The sequence below is a fragment of the Coturnix japonica genome, chromosome 22, assembly GCF_054131305.1.
Source record: "Coturnix japonica strain WE chromosome 22, WE-NBRP24, whole genome shotgun sequence".
In the NCBI taxonomy this organism is placed as follows: Eukaryota; Metazoa; Chordata; class Aves; order Galliformes; family Phasianidae; genus Coturnix; species Coturnix japonica.
In genome coordinates, this window is record NC_140684.1 from 8,073,423 (window position 1) to 8,091,455 (window position 18,033).

Genomic DNA, 18,033 nt, shown 5'->3' on the forward strand with positions numbered 1-18,033 from the left:
AGCTCGTGCTTAGAAATTCATCTTACTTGCAGAGAAACTGCTGGATGGGACCTGTGCTTCACTCAGTATGTCATGTGGGCCCTGAAATACATAAATAAAATCCCAAACCCACCCTGGAAGCCCAGGCAGGAAGGGAGATGGTGCTGCACCATCTTACTGCAGCACCTGGCAGGGAGCCTGCAGAGGGCGTGGAGCAGACAAGTAGCTGCGTGGCATGTAATACAAGCCCATGGAGTAAGAACTGGGACAGGCAAGAGTCACCTCCGCCTTTCAAGCAATTACTCCGGACTTCTCCACTCCAGATGAGGATTCACTCCTGCAGAGACAAGGAGCCTGAGTTCCTGCTGGCAGTCTGATTCTTGAGAATCAGGTTGTACTCCTGCCTGTGTGATGAAGTAGTGACAAAGTCAGACACGTTCACCACACCTTGCTGCCCTCCCCACAATGGGGCCAGCAGCCCCTCAACCTGCGGCTGGGAGAGCTGAGCTGTCACCAGGCCTCCCAGTGCTCCCACCTGCTGCACATCTCACCCAGCACTGTCACCTTCCATCACCCAGATTCCCAATTCCCACAGATCAACCGCTGCACTTTCATCTCCAGCAATGTTTAACTGGGACAAGCACCAGCACATACATTGCCAGAGCATTGCTTGGGAGGATGCACAGAGCCGAAACAACCACCAAAAGGGTTCAAGTGGTAATTAATTGGGTGCAATAATAAATAATACATATACCTTCAAGTGTTTGCTCATTTCCTGAACATCTCCTATAAACACCGAACCAGCACAGCACGCTTTGAACAGCAGCATATCTTCTCTTTTCTAAACTAACTTTGTGCTATTTACTTAAAATAGAAATTCCGTAGGAGAAACACAGGTTGAAAGGCAAAAGGATTTTGAAAGCATTTTAAATACTCTAAACAACACATACTTTATACAAGCGTTCACTCTTTTCTCAGTTTTTCCTAATGTTAAAGACAAACATTTGACACACCAGCTTTCATCCCTTCAGCCAGTCAGTGAACCATACAGAAAGCTGCCAGGGCAGAGGCTCAGCAGTTGTGCAAGCAGCCTCGTGGAAACCAGCACCGAGATAAAAGCCCGGCCTCAAAACAGCCTGAAGTGGCATTCACTGCAATACAGGAGCTTTGTTTTCAATGCAGATAGAATTTATAGCACAGGATTTTGAAAGCAAGAGTTGTGCTTAAAAAAAAATATTAAGAAATCAGTGCAAATCATGCCTAGAAAACAAAGCAGAGCTGTCAAGACCTTTGCAATAGCACCATGCTCTCCATGGCCTCTAGCCCTTGCTAAAGAACAAACTGGAAATGCTCATGTCATTTGGCTCTTTGTAAAATCAGTCAAGCTTCAGCCCTTCAGGCAGTGCTCGGCCACTCCAGCAGGGTTCACTCACAATGCTGAGCCCTGGCTCCCAGGAGAACACCCCAGCATGGGCAGACAGTGCCAAAGATGCACCCTGCTCCACTGCTTATAGGGACACCAGCATTCCCAGCCTCCTGCACTGCAGCTGATTCCCCTCTACCAGGGCACGGGTACAATCAGGGCTGACAGGACTTTTAAAGCTACAGATTTAGAAGGAAGTTGCAAAAAACATACCTTAATATTCCAGCTGGAACCTAATCTTTTAAACTCTGGAGAGTACCTGAAGAGGCACTTTTCATTTCCAAATAAAAGTGAGTTAATGTTCTTGCAAGTACTGTTAATCAGAGCAGCAAAGCCTCTTTTCATCAGGCAGGGCCCAGGTGACTGTTTCCAAGGGATTAGCTGTTACCACATTTAGTTCAGTAAAGGGTTTATCTCAGCCATATTCACAAAGGCTGACTATGAAGACATTCGCCTGCTGAATTCCTGCAGGCTGACACTTCTGAGCAACCACAGGGCTCAGAGCACACCCAGGAAAGGCATGAAATAATTGCTAGGAGAAGGGAGTTTTTCCATTGGACTCCAGCACAATAAGCAAGGGAGAGCTCTCTGAGGGACATAGCACCCAACAGCACTCTGCAGGCAAGATCGTGGTTGGGGAGATGGGGTAGGAGATGGCAGATTTTCACAGGTCCCTCCAGGGCAGGCACCAAGTCTTAGAGAAATCTGTCTGCTAATGGCTGCAGCAGCAGCTGACAGGCAGATCTGGTTGCCAAACCCACGAAAAAACATATTCCAGAGAGCCTCTGAAAATTGGATGGGTTGAAACCATTGGACTTTTGCCACCAGCTTTAATCTAGAGCGCTGTCGGGCTCTGCTAAACACTGTGAGCAAGAAGCAGCGCTAAGGGAAGCAGTGGTATCCACAGACACCTTTCAACTGAGACAGCAAGTTCAACATCCAGGCTCTTCTCAAGCCAGTGCAGGCTTCCAGCTGACAAAAGCAATCATGTTTGAAATCTAGGTTTTTGTGCGCTATTGTTTCCTCTGGCATTGATCAAGTATTTCAGTTCCCAACTGAATTTCCCCCCACTGTGTGTTCCATCTTCTTGAGCAATGACTCAAGCTTCATCGGTGCCAAAGAGAAACAGTGAAGCTATGGGACTGCTACCTAAACTTTTCAGCACACACCAAAGGAAATTTTCTATTTTCCCTCTTGCTCATAGGGAAAGCAAGCTGGGGTGTGACTGGAAAGACTTACAGAGCCACAGACGCCCGAGGATAAGAAATTCCACTCAGAAGCTGCCTCCCCTGCTCCCTCTGGACTTGCTGGCATCTTGCACTAGCTGCCCCAGGCTGCATGGGAGGGTTCCTTGCTGCATCACTCCAACGCCTGCGGCCACACGGAGCTTTTGTAACAGCAGTGTCAAGTGGTGGAGTGAAGAAGCATCAGAAAAGGTCTGGAAGGAGAATGCCTGAAAATAACAGCATGCAGGATGTCACCAGACATTCAGAAGAATGACAAAGGCAGATTTCACAAAGCGAGAAGGGGTTGGGAAAAGAGAAATGAGACTGAAGGGTGAAAACAATTTCCTAGTGTTTGGCACGCTCTAAAATTAGTGCTGTAATGGATCTCATCAGCCAGCATTTATTTTCTGTTCTAAAGAAAAGAATCCAAGTAGGCAAGCTGCAGGGCGAGAAGCGCTGGCTTGCCTGAACAGCCAGATCTAACATAGACAATGATGCAAACACAAACCCTGCAGTTCCATTCTTGCAGTCTTTTGCTGATGATTTTCCTAAAAGACAACACAATTTGAGGACCTGTTTTACCTGATGACAGTTCAGTCCCATCAGCACACACATCCTCAGGAGCAAGGAGGATCTGACTGCCTGCAAAAATGCTCCAGGGGTTTGCTGCACACATACAGCTCATGCAAGAGGAAGCGGGGAGTTCCAAAATCATTCTGCCTGGACAGGGCCTAAAGCAGCAGATTACGTGCCCGATGGATCTCCCTTCTGCAGCTCTGAAGAACAAGCCCTGCTCACCTGGCATCTCATACCTGATGCAGCTATGAAGATACTGAGACACCAGCATTGCACAGATACCTTTGGAAATCTCCTGAGCTCAGCCAGGAGTGCTGATGTGATGCACCTACTGACCTCCCAAAGTTTCAGAACAAGTCCCTGATGGTGGAGGAGCTGGCACAGCTTTGTAGCTACAAGGCGTCAGAGATATTTCAAGCAGCCAGATATTTCAGTGCAGAAACCTAGAAAAAGTCACCTCCTCACTCCCCCAGCTGCCTCTCTTTGCATTATTGCTAACATGAATGTGACTCACTAGAGTCAGGTTTATATTAAACTCCTGAAACAGATTGTTTGGCTGTTATGTAAATCCAGTAAATGTTAAAATACTAGAATAAATCAGTCAAGGAGCTACCATAGGCAGCTCTCCTGAGACAACTGACAGAAAATGTCTTATTTTAAAAGAAGGGAGAGTTGGCAAGAAATGAGCAAAAACAAAAAGTCGTAGCAACTTTTTCAAGAGAGGGAGAGATGGGAAGGGGGCTGCAGGACCCCATGGGTGTAAGCTGCCTACAGGCCAATCCTCCAGCTGCTGACCTGCACAGCTGAAGACAGAGCACTGCCTATAGAAAACTCCACTGTATGGCAGGACTGCTGTTCTGTGCCACATGAAACAACAGTGTGACCTTAGGAAGTCCAGCATGACAGCACTGATGCTGTGGTTAGGACTTCAGCCATAAGAGGCTCTTAAAACTAGGTATAGAAGTGCCACCTCTCATGCTGCTGCCAGAAGAGAAGTTCTGTTCCAAGAGCTGCCCCTTTCCTGCAGAGCAGAGGGCATCTGCTCCAGGGAGAAATCTGCTCATGGTGACATCAGGGAACAGGCACAGAAACAGATTTGAAAATTTGCAAACACAAGTATTTCTACCAGAAACCTGACTCCAGGATTCTAAACAGTCTACAGGCCAAAGCTTTAGTCACAAAAATTAGCTGGCAAATAATGTGCAGTAACAAGCAAAACCAGAGCACATCACCATCTGCTCACAGAAATCCCTTAAGACAGAAATAAGAAACTTCCAAATGGTTCCACTCCAGCACCTGCTTAACTTTGCAGGCTGCCACAAGGACTGCATCCCACATCAGTACTGAGCAGCAATCAGAGCCTGCAGGTCCCCATATAGACATGGGATCAGCTGCTGGGGCCATTGGGACACCCCAATAGGTGACATGCCTGTCCTGACTGCAAGCAGAGCACACGCTCCATTTCTGCCTGCCCCAGAGATAAAGCCATAAGGCAATACAGTCACAGCCCTGAAATGAAAAGACATCTCTGAGCTCTGTTTAATTAAACATAGTTTGGGAAAGTCTCTGCTTTTGTTAAACACTCTCTCAAAAGAAAGAAGAGCTGAGTAATCCACCGATGGGGAAAAACACGCTCTTTAGCTACAAGGTGTTATTATTATAGGCTTAATATCAAAATGGCTTGCTCAGCTTATAACATTAGGCTTGAGCAAACACTCGCAGCCTTGCTGAGACAGAGATACGACAGATCTACATTACAGACCCACATTAGCACCGAGGCTCACAGGGAAGGGAAAGGCAGGTTATTAATTTGCAACAGGTTCCAATGGCACAAGAAAGCTGGTTAGAGAGACAGGCAGAAGAGTGCACGAGCATGCATGTCTTTGTGTATATATGTGTACAGCTGGCTAACAGATCCTCTGCACAGCCAAGCACAGACTGGAACCTTCCCTGGGACAGAGCTAGCAGAACTCAGCTTTGTTCTAACAGGCACAAGTGGACAGGAGCCAGCACTACAGCAAGGATAGAGACACCAGTGGCAGCAAGTGGTCCCCTCAGGTGGGCCAGAATCACTCCAGATGGAGCTGTGTGCTGTATGAGCAAGGCCTCCAAGCACTGCTCCCCTGGTGCCCTGAATACCAACGGCATCTTTAGCAACACCACACATTTGACATTGAACACTCCTTGCTGCTTAACCTCAATCTACTATTTCCACCCGTTCCCCTTCTGCAAAATAGACATGATCACATAAACACTTAGGTAAAAGGCTTTGTAGCAGCAGGTTAAGCAGTATTACTGCTACTGAGTATGTCCTTGGGGATCCAGCCCATAACTGCAGCTGCTGATGGCTCCATACCATCACAGCATGCAAGCACAGCTCTGCTGGGGCCAGCAAGGCACTGCAACCACTAACACACTCACAACCCTACAGGTGCAGCAGCCCCAGACCTGCACCTGACTCAAAGCTCAAACTCTCAAGCCATTACAAGTTTTAACAATCTAGAGCTTGAGAGAAACCACAACTCTTAAGGCTTTTTTGAGAGTGCTCAGTAGTGAAGAATACCTCACTTAAAGTTGAAAAACAAACCCCTTTCTTCTCTTTTATTTGCTAATTAAATGCATCCATTGTATTCAGAACTCATTTTTGTGCATAATGTTTTGCCCATCTGTTTGATTAAAAAAGAACACAGCCACCCAGCTTCATTAAGCTAATTAAATGCATTCAGCCATTGGTTAATATTCTGAAGTACTTCACAATTATTCTCCCCAGCTATTAAATCTCTTCCATGGATTTTATTTTCCGTGCTATTCTTTATTAACAAGCACCCAAGCCAAACTGCATTTGCTCAGTCCATGAGAACACTGATACCCCACTGACTCCCTCAGCAGGAGTGGGGTCCTAGGCAGCCACGTTTGTGCCTGTGTCTGACACTGTTCAGTTCATCCTGACCTCAACACACAGCAGCTTCCTCCCTCTGTGCAACAGGGTTCAGCTCTGCCGGCTCAGAGGAGGCTGGAGGATGAAGTGTTAGAAGAGGAACACTGAAAATCCTCTTTCCAGCTGAAAACAGGCTCCCCAGGGCAGCAGCCATGGCACCAAACCAGCTGGAGTTCAAGGAGTGCTTGGACAATGCTCTCAGAAGCATGGTTTGATTTTCAGGTGTTCCTTTTTGGAGCCAGGAGTTAGACACTCAGCTTTGTGGGTCCCTTCCAACTCAGTATATTCTTTGGCTCTGCTTTGTGTATAAGGGATTTCTGTATTAACTCCCCACGTTAATTATGAAAGGGAAAGGTGGTCTCAGAATCAGCAATCCAGTTATCTAGAGGATGCCAACTAACATCAGATGAATTAATGTAGCAACAGAACATCATGGCATCACACATTAGCCTTACTGGCAATGCTCTGAAGACTTAGGAGTTATCCTAATGCTAGGATGTCTGTACTACACCGTGGACAGACGAGCTACCTGCACCCTGAACCTCCCAGAGAAGAAAAGGGAAGAGTGCTCAGCAGCTGACACATTGCTCAGAAAGTGCTTTTTATTTTTGCTATATCTGCTGGCCACACAGACACCTCCAGTACCAGCCTCAGAGAGTTGGGTCACCCACATACCTACTGCCCCAGACAGGCCTCAATGAAGGGTCATCAGGAAATCAACACAAATGTTCTGCACAAGGTAAGAAGAGAGGAAACTGTCTTCAGTTTGGCTTCTAACAACTCCAGCCCAACCTTCAATATTTGAATTCTGTTTTCTCTAAATCTATTATCATGGTATAAAATATAGTTACACTTCCAAGAAATCACTTGGTGGCAATTTAAATTGAAGGAGGAAGAAATTAAGAGATTGATGCGGCTGTGATTTGACATGTGCTGACCCAGGGTCTGAGGAGAACCTTAATGACATTTCCTTTAGGCCATTCTGTTCTCTTTGTTTCACACTATAATTAGTTTTCCCTTTTAGACATCCAGGCATTGAGCCTAGGAGAGAAAACTTGGCCAGGTTACTACAACTCCTCAACAGCGTGACAACAGCATCAATTAACAAAGAGCTAACTGCCCTGCTGCATTTAGTGCTTTAAAACAAACTAAAAGGCTGACTCCAGCTCAAATAGCTTACAAGCAAAGCAGGCATTAAAAAATAAGAAATGATCCCCAGAACACATGTACTTGAAGGGGGTGTTGAACTGCCCCAGAAGTCCAGCCCCAACTGGCATCTGCATAAACTAACTTAAGGCTGTGTGTACTGGATTTAAGGAACAGCAGCATGGAAAACCCTGTGAAGTAAGAGGAGCCTCTTTTATGGTATGATCTCTCAAGATGTTTGCAAAATACATAGCACCCATGTCTAACAGAACACTTAGTAGGTGAACCATACTCCCATGGTCAAAAAGATGCTTCCCTCTTTCCTTTGTTTCCTTTCACTTAACTTCAAGCTCAAGGTTTCAAATATTTCTGTCACCATGGTACACCTTTCATGCCATTTTAAGCTACAAGGTGAGTAGCACCCAGTTACACAACCCTCCAGCAGATCTTAAAGGCACCCATGCCATTCACAACAAAGAAAGGCTGGGCACTGACAGCACACACAGCTCCCCATTAACCCCTATGAAACTCACGCAGGGAGCATGATATGAAGACTGAGCTCTGAAAAGCTGCAGATAAAGTGGGTGTAAAGCAGATTGCTACTTAGCCTGTGGGGGTCCACAGCTTTTGTGAAATCTTAGTCCAGGTAGCCTAAAAGGCCAACAGTCCCCAAGCCCCCAAGAGGGAAGGATTTAGGATCAAACTTAATTCCTGAATAACTATGTCTAGGTGAACCCACTGTCTGCTCCAGGGAGATAATCAGAACCAAACAGAGCTCTGCCAGCTGTGTCTGAGGCCAGAGGAAATGAGAGTAGCTCTTCCACATTTTCCTCCCCATTAGAGGCAATGTATCTTAACCTTTAGGTGAAAATAAAATTGGCAAGGACTGGTTCAGACTGTGAAACAATGAAGTGCAAGTGAATGCTGCCACACACTGCACTGACCACACAGGAACTGAGGGACATACAAGGCTAGAAATCTAACACCCACGCTTCAGTCAAACTCAAGAGTATTGCTGGCTTTCAGTCAAGGATTACTCAGGTGTAAGGATCTATCTTTACTCAGCATGAATAAGGCTCCCGCCATTAACCACAGCTGCTTCCCCAGCATACCAATTGAGGGAAATTGGTCTGTAGCACAGGGTTAGGAAGCACCATCCCACTCATCAATTTGGGAAGCAAGCAGCAGCCTCACAGAGAAAGCTGTCCCCTCTTAACCCAAATAGGGAAAACAAGGTGGTGTTTCATCTCATCTTCCCATCACTGTGATTTGTGCCAAGGCTGAAAAGAGTGAGAGCAGCCTTATGGCATTATGTGAGCCATGGATTTACATCTTCTAGGGAAATCATCCCCCAAAAAGTCAATTCAGTTATTTCTTCTTGGAATCAGCCAATACACCAGCCAACGCAGAGGACAAGACAAGGATCCTGCAGCCTGGGAGAGACCTGCAACAGCACAGAAACACAGCAGATGGGACACCTACCCTTCATCTCGCTCCCCTCACTTCCAGGCTTCCTTTTTGTTTCCCTTACAATGTCTGCAGCTAAATGAACACGTCAGCAGAGATTTTTGTTCCTAATTTGCCCCTGGGGTGTTCTGCTGACCCTACTGAGAACTATATTTAAATGTGCAATTTCCTGGCTAACTAGGCTCATTTACAGTCCCTTCCCCCGGATGCCTATGCGAGCCTGGCTCAGAATCCAATTAGCTACTACCACTTTTAAATCAAAGGAATACAAAAACTCATACAAGAAAAGTAAAATTAAGAATTTTAGTTACATCATTCTTACTATATATGCAGATACTTTACTTTAAATTCCCATACTATCTGGGAGGTAGGCTTGAAGGACTAAAAAAAGTGACCAGTTTCCAAGGAGACTCAAGTTGCAGGCAGAGTAGTTTGACAGGAGACTCCACCCACCCTAAACAGAACACATTTAGCTTAATGCACTGTAAAACCAGATGCAGGTCCTACCTGGCACCCAGGGAAAGAGCAGCTGCTCCTCAGCATGTGTGATGCAGAGTTAACCCAACAGCTCCCAGCCCTGGGTGTGAAGAAGTTGTCTTGAAGAAGTGTGAATATGGACTTACTGTGAGATAGGTCTTTTGATTGGCATCACCTCTATGTGCCTGGGAGCCTTTACAGCTCCAGCTTTTGCTTGTCACGTTCCCCCACTAACTGCTGTTCAGACTCCACAGTGACCTCACATACAGAGCTGTCTGTTGTCAGGTACTGCCAAAGCCATCGGCTAGGAAGAACAAATACCCCAGGAGATGAAGTAAGCCATCATATTCCCTTGAATGCAGCTGCAATGACAGCTTGGAAAGAAACTACAGAGCTCCCCAATGTGCTAGAAACCAGTCTGATGGTGAGGTGTCAGCAAGTGTCACTGGTGTCAAACCAGATACGTTTCTGTAGCTAAGAAACTCCCTTTGGCCTTGTATCCTTTGAGTGTCTGCGGTTCATTGACTCCGATATACAGGCTTTAGTTTCCATTGATTTGGCATTTCAGGCTCAGGTATCACCTATGCATGATGCTGTGTAAGGACAACACTGATCCGTGGAGCAAAATTTATGCTCTTAATATGAGAAATCACGAGGCAAGTAAACAGATGTTTGGACCTGCTTTATTCATTTGGTGGCTAGAAGCATGCACCACATAAAAACTGATCTCCACAAGTAGGGCACAATCTGATATTGCCCTTCCACATCTGTGATTATCACTTTGGATGACCACTTAGTTCCTTTGAAACAGCAAGCTGAAAATTCAGATCCTTACAAAAAAAGGTCAGCCCCATTCTGCAGTGTGACTTGAAGCAATCTATCTGGCATTTAGGAATGAACTCCCAGAAATTGCTATGAATAAGTCATGCCTTTTTTACTATTGCTTCAAGGCAAATTACAGGCACAGCTCACATCAATATTGTATGAGAAAGGAAAAGGCAGAAGCCTGATTAGAGTATGGAAACACACTGGAAGAGACGCCTGATCTCTCTAAAGGCTCAGTAGTAATTTGGCCTGATTTGCCAGCTGAAAGCACTGAAGTTCTTGAACTCTACCACAGGACAAAGGCAGGCAAAACCTACACACTACATAGCAGAAGGCAAAATGAATCAGTCTGTGTTAATATCCTACATACTAGGCCAGCCTTTTGCAGTTCGGAGCTTTGAGGGTCCGTAGGAATTGCATCTATTTAGTATAGAGTTCAAGAGCCAGGGCAAAAATAATGCGAAGGACACCAGTGGAAAGATTTTCTTTACCTTCAAAGGAAAAAGAAATATTATCCACAGAGCTGTGAAAAGACAAGAACCTTGCCACACACAGTGGAAGAAGGACCTAATAGCCATTCAAAATATGTCATTAATACTTTGTATCACAAAGTCACACCATTATGGAGCCACTTGGCTGAGAAAAAACAAGCAGCCAACCCTAGAAACATATGTGGGATATTGGAACACAATAGGATGCTTCCATCTCAGAAAGGCAAATACACAAGCGCTGCTCTAGCAGAGAATGGCACATCACAGCCTCGCTGTTTATATTAACACCAGAATAATTAGAGCAGTCACTGTTAACTAGCTAGCAACTTCACCATAAACCCTGAATAACATTGAAGAATTAATTACAACACTTCAGAGCCTTCCCAGAACGCAATCACTAATCTACAGAAAACACTGCAACCAGACCAGAGACAAACAGGCTAAATTAATCCCAAATGGCTTCTGGAAAAAAACCCACACAACTCTGAGGTACTCACTGTAAAATAATGCCTGTCCAGGGCAGCAACCCAACAGAAACAAGTCCTCAGCAAACCACACCTTTATCACAAGGCATGACTCAGCTCATGAGCTGGTTGCCATCAAATAAAATATAGGGATTTATTTTCAGCCAGGTTCACTCCCTAAGCCAGCAAGTCTCCAGGATGAGAAGCTCTCAGCTGCCATGGGACAGCTTTCCCTTTCAGACATGAGCCTCAGCTCACAAAGACACTGTGTCCTCAAAAGGTTTCGACCTTTCAAGAGAACCTCCCCATCCAGGGACACAAGCACATGGAAGCAGTGAAATCATTCTCCAGTGTCACATATTTGACACTTATGACAAATATTTATACTTCTCCATCTGTTTTTGTCCCTATCACTTAGGCCAAAAATAAAACTGAAGACTGCAATTGAGCACAAAAATGTTTCTGAAGATTTAACCCACTCTAAGAAACATGACCAGCAAGTTCAGTCCTCAAATCCCCAAGCAAATCAGAACTCCAGCTAAGCTGCGCTTGACTACACCCAGTCGTTAATGATAAACTTTGTTTGGTGACCATATTTGTGTAGGCTACAGGAAAAAGAAGCAAATGGAAAGCAGCACCTCAGTAGCTGGAAAATAGGAAAGGCTGAGTCAAATTTCCATATGTTTTTCTTTTTTTGACAGCCTGAAGTTTAATCCTGGGAAAAAAAGTTACACTTGTTAATTTGTAGCAGCCCTAAAGCCAGGCACAAGCCTTCCCTAGGAACCCAAGGGGATCTCCTTGCTTTGCCACAGCTCCCAGCTTATCACCAAACAAATTCTGGTCGAGTGAGTGTCCCAAACTAAACATGGATTTCCACGATCAAGGACAATCCTTTCAGACACCACCTGTGTATCTTTAATAGAACCACATAAGTGTGAAAAACATTGAATTTCTGGAGAGAGAAAGGTATGTATACCAACTTACACCTCACCAACAGGCACAAATCAACAGCCTCTCTCCCACACATCTATGATGTTTCTTCCCATTTTTATCTTCCAGAATGGAAACCCAGCCCAATTTACCAGTTATCAGGATTTCTTAAGCTCTTCAGACAGTTTTTTTCCAAGCACGTCAAGCTTAACCACCATCTTAATTAAAACCACATGCTTAATTACATTATTTGATATCATTCATTTATCTTCTGTACCCAGCACTTTGATGCTTTATCATAAAGATCACTAACGACTTCAGATCTGCCACAAATGACTGAGTTACGCCAGCAATTGCTTCTGTACAATTCAATCATCCTCACTGCTTTCACAGTCAGATACCCACATTCATTTAACTGCCTATTAGATGAAAGGGTCACCCACCTGCACATCAGACACTTGCTACAGGACATCACTTGCTTTGAGAAGCTAGTGATATAAAATGACTATCAGAGGAATTTAAAGCTATGAAGACAAAAAGCTCAGCAGAAGAACCTTGGTGAGGACTATTGTCTGTCTACTTCTCCTGAGATGCATTTACTTGTCACCCAGAATCATCTGCTTGCTTCCTTCATATAGGCACCAATGAAGAGCTGTTACTCAAAGCAACCTTTGCTACTGACCTCAAGCAAGTCATTTTCCCCTCCCATCTTTTGTCTTACACTGCATGCACAGCACCAGCACAGAGCTCCAAAAGGGAACCACACCCTCCCATATAAGCAGAACCTGCCTTCCCCCGGCAACCAGTGTTTGTTGGTGCTCTGAGATCAGCTGAACGGACCCGTCTACTCTTCTCCAGCTCATCAGCTACCTGCACTTCACAGCAGCAGTGAGCTGACTCTCCCCAGGCATATTCTCAAGGCAGAATAATTGCACAGATTGATTTCAGATGTTATCAAGCAAACTGTCTTCCGCAACTCCAACACGGACACTACCCTCACCCTGAGCTCCCCACTAACACATGTCCTTTCCACACCAATAGTGCAGCATGCCCCAATTTGCAGCAGATCCATCCTCTCAACCAGACAGAGACATACTCCAGAGACCCAGAAGCCATCCAGCTCCCCCAGCTTTTCTCCAAGTGTCCTCTTCATGCTCCAGGATAGCAAGCAGTCTGTAAAGACTCCTCTAAGGTCAGCACTGATATCAGCAGTGTTATCAGTGGCACCATGAGTAGGAACACGGATTGGTTTTATACATGCTATATAATTTATCACTGAAGAACAAATGTCCTACAACTTTCTTGAGACACATCAATTCCCTTTAGGAACTCCTCCTCACAGCATAACAAGATGCTTTCCCTCTTAGAAAAAGTGGGGATTTTGGCTGAGATTTGGATGCACACAAGCAGGACTCGGCATCCTTGTACTCACCAAGCTGGCAGCTGCAGGGTGGCACACAATCAAGCAGGGGACCCCTCTGCTGTTCTCTCATCTGTTCCTAGAAAAAAAGAACCCGAGACTCTTCATTTGATTCCTGCAGCAGCATTTCTTTCAGAGATTCAGGAGCATGATAACATTTTATTAGCTTAAAAGTAAAAGATGCAAAGGTTCTACGGGAAAACCCACAGCCAAGCCCTGTAGTGCAGGCTGACCAGCTGCTTACTCCAGATACCTCCCAAGAAGCAGTGGGAGGTACCCCACAATCCCTTCCCAGCTCATCTTTGAGAACCAGTTAGTGCAAGAACCTTGTGCCAGGGAAAGACAATAAACACTTAAAGAACACTCAGGAGCGCTAGCTTGGAAACCTATGACAGAAGTTAGGTACAAACAAGCTGTGTGCAGCATATCATTACTCTCTGGGGTAATACAGGGATAGATGAGATCTCAGGACACAGGTCCTCTCACAGCTCTGATCCAGAAGAGACTGGATGAGCTGAGAGAGCAGCTCAGCCCACCCCCTCTGGGGCCAGGGTTCATCCTATGGGCACATGCTACACAGTACGGTCCAAATCAGAGCACACCAGCTCCAGACACTGAGACATCCCAAAAGGGAGAAGAAATAGTTGGAGATGGGTCTAGAACAGAGGCACTTCAGGCAACAAACACAAAGCAACTAGGACCACTCAGCACCTACCGAAGCTTAAAGCACAGCTCTCATACTGCATTAATAACATGCCTGAACTCCTGGCTGGAATGATAAGAGGCCAGTGCTGACGCTCCTGGTTGCTAAGATCTGGCCTTCTTCAGGAAAGAGCCAAAGGAACACACAGGGGAAAGCAAATGACTGCTGTGCCCGGAGATCGGTGCTGCTCAGCACACACTGTGCCACAAACGAGGGCACACGGCAGCCCCAGCAATCTGCCTTTGGGTTTTCTCCTCCAGCAGCAGAGATAACAACTCGCTGCTCGCCTCATCCAGCTCTAAAAGCAGCACTTCAAAGGCAGCCCGTGTCAGACGCCAGAACACAGCGAGGTAAAGGAGGGAAAGAAGTTAACACCTTAGTGGGAGCGGCAGCGAGAGCTTCACTTGGAATCACGGAGCCCATTTGAAAGGCAGCAGGTTCTCACTGTGAGCACAGCGCTCACATCCCGGCTTTCAAAGGGACTCACCCCCCCTCATTTATGCCCGCAGTAGCGCACGGAGCCTCCAACCACCCTTAGAACGGAACACGGCCGGCTGAGGCAACACAGCCCCGCACCTGCCCCAGCCAAGCAGCACCGCACGGGCTGCGGCTCCTCACGCAGCGCGGCCTACGAGGCGGCCCCGCGGGGCTCCTCACGCCGCCGGCCGAGGCGTGTGGAACAGCGAAGCGAACAGCGAAGCTCCCCCCCTTCCCTCCCGCTCACCTGCGCTCGGCCCCGCTCCGCTCCAACGTGCCGCCGTTTGCAGCGCCCGGCCAAACTCCCGCAGCGCCCTATCAGCGCGCACCGCCCCGCCGACGGCCAACCCCCATTGGCCGCAATGGGCCGGGAGCCCCCCCTGCCCGCCGCCTCCTAGAGCCGCCCTCGCGCACGCTCCTATTGGCTCCGAGCAGCCGCGCCTCTGGTGGCGGCCGTTGGCCGTGAGGTGAGGTGAGGTGGAGCTGGGTGCCACGGACCGGTGTGGAGGGTGTGAGGGAAAAACCTCTTGTTTTTGAGGGGACTAATGTCTGTGTGTGTTACAGAATCACAGAATGACACGGGTTGGAAGGGACCTCAAGGATCATGTAGTTCCAACCCCCTGCCTGGCAGGGCCACCAAACATACACCTTTACTACATCAGGTTACCCAGGAGACCCCATAGATCCCCACAGAGACCCCATAGATCCCCATAGAGACCCCATAGATCCCCATAGAGACCCCATAGATCAGGTTGCCCATGGCCCCGTCCAACCTGGCCTTGAACACCTCCAAGGACGGGGCATCCACAACCTCCCTGGGCAGCCTGTTCCAGGGCCTCACCACTCTCCTAGTGAAGAACTTCCCCCTGACATCCAACCTAAATCTTCCCTCTTTTAACTTAAAACCATTTCCCCGTGTCCTGCTATTATCAGCCCTTTCCAAGAGTTTACTCCCCTCCTGGGAGTAAGTTCCCTTCAGGTATTGAAAGGCCGCAATGAGGTCACCCCGCAACCTTCTCTTCTCTAGGCTGAACAAACCTGTGTTGTGAAATAATAAGCACGTCTGGGCTGCGGTGTGAAAACACAGTGTTTTGGGCTATATAACTCCCCTGAGTAGCGGAGGTCTGATGCTTGTTTCACAAACAGACGCTGTGGGGATCAGAGTCATTCGGGATCCCATGTTGGAGGAGAGCATCAATCCCAACCTGCTGGCTGTGAGGGGACAGTGTGAAGGATGGGCTGAGCAAGCAGTGTGGCTGTGGGCTTGGTTGTTAATGAATTCTTGCATCCAGCAAAGTGAGCCCTATGAAACCTAGAAAGGATCAGCAGAAAGAATAGCTGGAGGAGAACGTTCTCCATGAATCAGAAACATTGGGGCATAGAGGAACTCTTGGGTATGGTTAAATTACCCGGCCTTTCCAGGCCACATTTGGTCTCTGCTGAGGATAGTGAAGCCACTATGGAGAAGCATCCTTGTAGCAGTTCTGGGTCCAGAAGTGGCTTATGTCTGTGTTCATGGTGCCATGCCCTCTGAGGAAGGCATCAGTTCCAGGATCACACTGAAGAAATGCTCTCATTCCCTCAGAGCTTTGGGTTTGTCTTTGCACCGAGGCAGGGCTGGTTGCCTGTGGAGCAGGCGGCTTGAGGACACCACGTCCCTGGCTTCACACCAACTCAAACAAAGGCAAGGAGAAATCAGTTCAAATCCTGGCACCATCTCTGCTGTTCATCATCAATTCTCATTGTAATTCAGCTAGATGCACAAAAAAAGGCCTGTGCAGCAATGGAACCCATCTCATCTCTGTGGTCTGTAGCACAGGTCCCTGCATGCACAGTTATGCAGCTGGGTTTCATATCCCTGGCATCCTGCTCTGAAAGATCCAAATGTATAAAGATAAAAGCCCCGTTTCACAGGGACATCCAGTTTAACCAGCAGGGTCTTGCTCATACAGGTACAGCTTAGTTTCTCTTCAGCAAGGAAACATTCCGCTTCCAGTTCTTTTTGCCATAACTGCTGCCAATAAATGTTTTCAGGGGGTTCAGAAATCATTTGGGCTGCTTCACTTTAGACTTTGACATGCCCAGAAGATGACTGAGAAGTGCTGGGGATTGTCCCCTAAAGACCTGATTCCTTTAAAATCAGTTGCTGTAATGAAACAGTGACACCTGAAAACAGTTTTAGAGTTGAAGCCATCTTTTCTTTAAGAGCAGCTTGGGTCACAACACTCTGTGATGCCATAGAACAGAGCAGGGCTGTGCTTGGTACTGCCAGCTGGAGTGATCTCGGTTCACCACCACTGAGGAGCTGCTCGATTGACTTCATGGCTGCTATATTCAGAATCCACTTGGCCACTTTTGACTTTTATGCTTTCTAAAATTAGCCAATAAAGCAATTAGAAATAGATAACAGAAGGAGAGGGTACTTCACCAATGAAAGGGAAAGAAAATAGCATGGCATCATTTGGAGCTGGCAGCAGTGAAAATGAGCTGTACCAACCTACTGCCACTGAGAGTTATGACTGCAGGCACAGCTGCAGATGTCTAACGTGGTAATGGCAGAGAGGGACCTTTCCCCACGCAGTACAATCTGGCCTGAGAATGTGTTAAGACAGGAGGAAATAAAACCTTCATTGAGTGCTGGGAGGACATGAATGTTGCTGTCAATCCTCTGTCAGCCAGTGGATATATCCAACTGAAAACTTCCATGTCAAGAGAGGAAGGGAATGGGTATAAGCAGAAAATTCCAAGCTGGAAGACTGGGTTAGATACCAAAGGGAACTCACTGTGCCAAAGAAGGAATGAACGGGACTAGCAAATGAGTGCAGACAGGCAGCTTGTGTTGCTGGAGGAATTAAAATTGCACCATGTGGTCCTGCGGGAGTGACTGGGGAGTGAATGAAAAGCTGAGGCTTCCCCAAAGACTGCGTGTCTTAAAATGCGAGCAGGGAGATGGAAATAAACCCTCCTGTGATTTCTAAAGTAGTTCTGAGACTATTAGGGATCCCGGCTCAGAGGCTGTGAATGGGATCTTTTACAAAGAGCATTTTCCTAATTTCCTATTCTGTGTTTAATCATTCCGAGGTAAGATTTGAGGTTTAACATTACAAGTGCTTGACAGATTAAGGAGGCAGAAACAATCCCCTGCTCGAGTAGCAGCTCTGCCTGCAGACTGACCTCGTGTTAGTGGGTGCAAAGGTTAACCCGAGCACTCCTGTTCTGCTGACTCTCATCTTCAGCAGCTGAATCTTGCCAGGCAGGGCTGAGCTGCGGTCTGCCAGTCCCCTCTGCTGGCTGCGGCGTGCTGAGGGCTGTGCTGCACTGCACATTGCATGATGCCAGCATGAGGATTAACAGCCCTGAGCTCAGCCCCATCTCTGCTCCACCACTACAAGCACCTGGCGACTCTCTTATAGGTCAGCAGCAGGAGAAAGAGTACCAAAAAAGGGGAACCAACTGGGTAATCTTAAGAAGAAACTTCAAAACCAAGGCAT

At 46.9% G+C, this 18,033-nt stretch overlaps 1 protein-coding gene across 5 annotated transcripts in view; it reads right to left on the reverse strand.

Moving 5' to 3' along the window:
- CAMKK1 (calcium/calmodulin dependent protein kinase kinase 1) overlaps nt 1-14,833 on the reverse strand; it is a 62,080-nt gene extending 47,247 nt beyond the window's left edge. For all 5 annotated transcript variants that reach the window (XM_085521727.1, XM_085521725.1, XM_015880719.3 and 2 more), the window contains exons 1-2: nt 14,790-14,833; nt 13,375-13,441 (exon numbers count right to left, since the gene is read on the reverse strand). The gene's annotated coding sequence lies outside the window, so the exon portion shown is untranslated. The remainder of the gene's footprint in view (nt 1-13,374; nt 13,442-14,789) is intronic.
- Between the last annotated feature and the right edge of the window lie 3,200 nt (nt 14,834-18,033).